At 42.9% G+C, this 4,687-nt stretch overlaps 1 protein-coding gene across 3 annotated transcripts in view; it reads left to right on the top strand.

Moving 5' to 3' along the window:
- The first annotated feature begins 4,594 nt into the window (after window positions 1-4,594).
- NFIA (nuclear factor I A) overlaps window positions 4,595-4,687 on the top strand; it is a 263,401-nt gene continuing 263,308 nt past the window's right edge. For all 3 annotated transcript variants that reach the window (XM_035891763.1, XM_035891764.1, XM_035891762.1), the window contains exon 1: window positions 4,595-4,601. The gene's annotated coding sequence lies outside the window, so the exon portion shown is untranslated. The remainder of the gene's footprint in view (window positions 4,602-4,687) is intronic.

The raw sequence follows: 4,687 nt of genomic DNA, 5'->3' as shown, positions 1-4,687 counted from the left end.
AAACGGCTTGTGTTTGTTCACGGTTTTGACAGTTGTTGAACTTTTTGGAGGGGTGAGGGAGGAACAGGTTTGTAGGATCCAAACAACACATAGGATACATGTCTGGGAACTGCCTGTGGTGGGTACATATGGCCACAGAGGCAGGAAGCTGTGTGAGCAGCAGCACAAGTGACTGTCAGCATTTCCTATGGGAATCAATTGCTGAGGCAGGACTGCTTCAGAGAAGCTTGGGGTGAAGTTTCAGCCTAATATTCAGCCTACGACCCACTCCGATCCAAGACTGCCTTATTTACACTGTGAATAAAACAGACCTCCAGGTAGAAGATGCCTGGAGGCGGGATCACTGTTTCTCCTTTACCAGAGAGCAGAGGCACAGAGCTCTGAGGAATCAGCTAGTTTGTGACAAGAGGCAGGCAAGGGGTGACAAATCTCCTGGTAGGGGGCTGCCTTTTGGTAGTTTCGTGTAGCTCCATCAGCACATAAACCCGGTCTCTATCTTTTAAAATTATAACATTATTAGAGATATGTGATTGTGAGATATCTGCACACCTGGCTTGGGTCTGGAGAGCCCATGAAATGTGATAGACTTGTTATTACTTGATTATTCCTTTGCACAGGTGTACGTTCCTGCTCCCAAATGCTTCTGAAATGTCCCTGCTGATGTGTACAGCCTCTCAGCATTGAAGGCTAGAGAAAGCCCCTTGATATATTACAACTCATCGCGTGCCATTGCCCCTGCATTAAATGCACTAACTTGTTTTTGAAAACATCAAAAAAAAAAAAAAAAGACAGTATCCACTTTGTGTCTTGAAAGTTAGCCTTCGGCCACTCTTGCTATTAAAAAAACCCCACCTAAATCCTCACTTGGGTTTGTTTGACGTCAGCTTGCAGATAGCCATTTTTCTCTGAAAGATTAAAAATGTCATCAGTATCCAGCAGATACTTCCAGACAGATCTTATAGATACTTAAATACTTACACATTATACTCATGTCATGTCTCAGTCTTCTTTTCAGTAAGCTAGGCAGATTGAGTGCTTTAAGTCTTTCACCATTAAGCACTTTCTTCAGCCCTGAAATCCTCTCTGTGTCTCTTTTCTGCACCCTCTACAGTTTTCCAATGATCTTTTAAAAGTGCGAGCACCAGAAACCGCATAATCTTATATTGTCTGTATTAAACCCAATTGTGTTTGAATGGGCTCAGCTCATCAAGCAACTGAGATCACTTGGAGTGTCATTCTCATCATTGTCTGTCACTCCACCAATGTTCCTGTCATCCTCAAATTTATCAGCTGTGAATTTACAGTGTTTACATGCAAATCACTGAAGAAAACATTGACTAGCATCTGACCTGATGCCGATCCTGGTAAAACTCTCCTGTTTGATAATGCTTCCTGATTCATAGCTACTTTTTAACAGGCTGTTAGCCAATTCCTAATCTAATTAGTGCATGCTCTGTTGCTATTTCTAATGTTTTTTGATCAGAATATCACACAGTGTTAATTCTAATCTCCATAAAAAATGAATATCACATCTCTTCATTGACCTTTATCATTCCGTCTTTACCTTCATCATATTATTTGATGCGCCTCATCAAAGAAAGAAATTGGGTTTGTCTGATAAGGCTTATTTCTCCTAAAACTGTATTTACCATCATTAATTATATTTCCATTTTTCATCATTTCAATCCCATGGCAGCTTTTCCAATATACAGTAACAGCTGATGATGTGCTAGAGGCCTGTCTTTGAGGTCAGTATGTGTGTTATCAACCCAACCAAAACAGTTCAATTCTTAAACCCACTCTTTGAAAACTGGTATGTTTCATTGTAGTGGCTTGCTGCTTATCTACATTTCTGCATCATCAGGTGATTAAAAACCACTACTTGCCAGGCTGCTTTAAGCATAAACGGTGAAAAAACCTACAGCAGTGTGTATGTTCACTCCTAGTCCTGGCCACTGTTTTCCAAGTGTTTCCCAATGACCGCTGGTACAGAAATCGTTAGAACCTTAGACTTCCAGAGAGCGCTACACGCTTTCTGAAGCATGCCTTAGAAGAACACCATGAAAGGGACGATGATGAAATATCAGCTATCATGTAACTATCTATAAATGTTAGATTTCTACAAAGTGATTTCACTGAATTGTAATTAAGGGTTTGAAAGTCGAATGATTTTAAGTGCTAGTTTTAATTACCGCTTGGTGAACTTTAGTGTGTTAGAATTGTCACAACTTTCCTTTAGAATTAGTGTCAAGCCAGGCAATACAGTGGGAAATTATTAACTCATACTTTGGTTCAGCAATTATCTGCATTACAAGGTTTATGCAATTAGCTGTTTAAGATGTCATTATATTTTGCCATCTGGTACACAGGAGTTTATGCATATGAACAGGCACGTGTTGAAGTGATTTTCACTATATGACTCTTGATCTCAACCCAAATCATCACTATAATGAGTGGAAGACACAGTGTACAGTACATTAGTGGCAGGTGCATACTATCAACTTCATTTTAATAGAAGACTTTCATGTTTCCATTTTTAAAGTATTCTGCACAAGTGCTGAAAAATTAATTGCTCGTTTGCAATTTAGCAAAAACTGAGGACATGTTATTGCTAAATGCTAAGGAACATCAGTTTTCAGAAGAGCGGCCACTAATTTAAGTTCTTCCCATCTGTAACTTCAGGCCAGTTTCTGCTCCAGACAATAAGAAAGTCTCACTGAAGTTCAGCTTAAAATGTTCTCTCGTTTCATGGTGAACATGCTGAATTACCTTTGATAGTCTCACAGCACTCAAAGCCTCCCGAAGCTATTGCAGAGAAAGCTGCAAGGATGCCTTAAAACTCACCTGTGGTATGTCTCTGTGCAACAACCTACAGTGTCACAGGTCTCTGACGGCATGCACGGTACTGTGACCTCTGAGTCCTTGGTCTTGCCTCAGTCTGTCTGACGTCACTTTTGCCTGTTGGCTCACGTTTGGTACGCAGATTTCAAATCTGGGGAGAAAAGGTATTGCTGTGGGCAGCCCACCACAAGGAAATCCTAGCTTCCAGGCGGTACAAAATGTAAATATCAATAACGACAGCACGTCATACTTGGATAATACTTGGTATTTCTGACGCATACTGCGTCTGGTGTTCTAAAAATATTCACAATCTTTAATTAATTAAATTGCATGCAGCTATTAACCTCATTTGACACAAGGAAACTGGTCTCTGGAACTGTAAGAGACCTCCTCGGTCACAGGAAGGCTGCGCAGAGACTGAGAGCGAGCCATTGGTGGGGACTATACTCACTGAACTGCAGTGCAGACTCCCAAAACGGGGCTGCAGCTGCAGCACTGTCATTTAGCTGTAAAAGTAGGTGTAATGGTTTAGGGAAGGACAAGGGTTTGGCATCAGGGAACGGACAAGATAGCTCCCACTACCTCCTCCACCAAGCTGGACTAAGTGCTAAATGGGGGACTGCCCGCGGGACAACGCAAATCACGTCTGTCTGCTGGCAAATCACATTTCTTGGGGATATTTATTATTTTGGGTTCTGGTATTACACTCTGGATACTCCCCACGCCTTGGGGCAGCAGTGGTTGTCTCAGAGGGGTAGAAGGCGCCGTCCCCAGGCCTGCTTCCAGCCACGGCCCTGGCGCGAAGCAGGGGTCGGTGCTGCGTCTCCATGTGCAGCTGCTGCAACTTCATTATTGAATTACATTAACAGGTCGCCCTCTAGTGTCATATTTTATTACATGGGTAAAAAAAAAAATGGGCCAGGCGGGTAAAATTTTTGTATTTTCACTTAGCGAACACCAGCAAGCAAGTCAGTCACAGAAGCAGCCACCGAACATTTATACGGCCCATGTGGGAAGTCCTCTGCCAGGCTAGAATCCCAAAAATTTGGTACAAAGGGAGATTTCTACTGAGGTTCAGGAAACCGATCCCAGAAGGCTCAAGAAAAATATAATTCAAATATGTGCATGCATGCACGGAGATGCAGAATTTGCCTGCACTCTAACATCAATATTAGTATTTCCGTGGGTGGTTATACCAACGCAGTGGTATATACGTGCGTCTATACCTCTAACGTGAAAGTGTTTCATCCTCTCCTATGTTCATCAATGTCATTCGGGGAAATACCAGGAAAAGTCATTCACGGCAACACTGCCAGTGCACGGGGATCATTTCCATTTTTGGCTAAAACCAAAAAGGTCATAGACATAAGGTAACAGGCAGTGGTCATCTGGGAATTTGCAATGTTTTACAGTTAAAACCAGAAAACACTAACACCGAACAACCAGATAAATACTTTTTTTTGCTCTGAAACCCTTACTGGCATTAGTGGTCATGCTAAATAAACTCCTCAGAGCTGCCCTTCCTGGGCCAGTTAGGAAGGGGGAAGTGGGACTAAGCACATCCACCCCTAAGACCACCGGCAGGCCAGGCCAAGCCAACAGCTGGTGTAAATTAGCATGTGAAGGGAGTGCAAGTCCATCCATTTACATCAACCAAAGACCTGTCCTTGCGTATTAATGTTCCCTGACGCTGAAGCCCCCTGCCTGTCTTCCACTGTACTGAGCATATTTTGCCTCCCATGGGAGATCCCCTCTGTCTCGTGAAAAGGCATCCTTTCCTTTAGGTAAATAGAGGGAAGCACCTCAGCGCTAATGGCAGTGTGCTGGGACACACCCCTTCCCCCCC

Source organism: Egretta garzetta, unplaced genomic scaffold (assembly GCF_000687185.1).
Source record: "Egretta garzetta isolate BGI_Z169 unplaced genomic scaffold, ASM68718v1 scaffold163, whole genome shotgun sequence".
NCBI classification, from domain to species: domain Eukaryota; kingdom Metazoa; phylum Chordata; class Aves; order Pelecaniformes; family Ardeidae; genus Egretta; species Egretta garzetta.
This window is presented reverse-complemented; position numbering and strand designations above follow the sequence as displayed.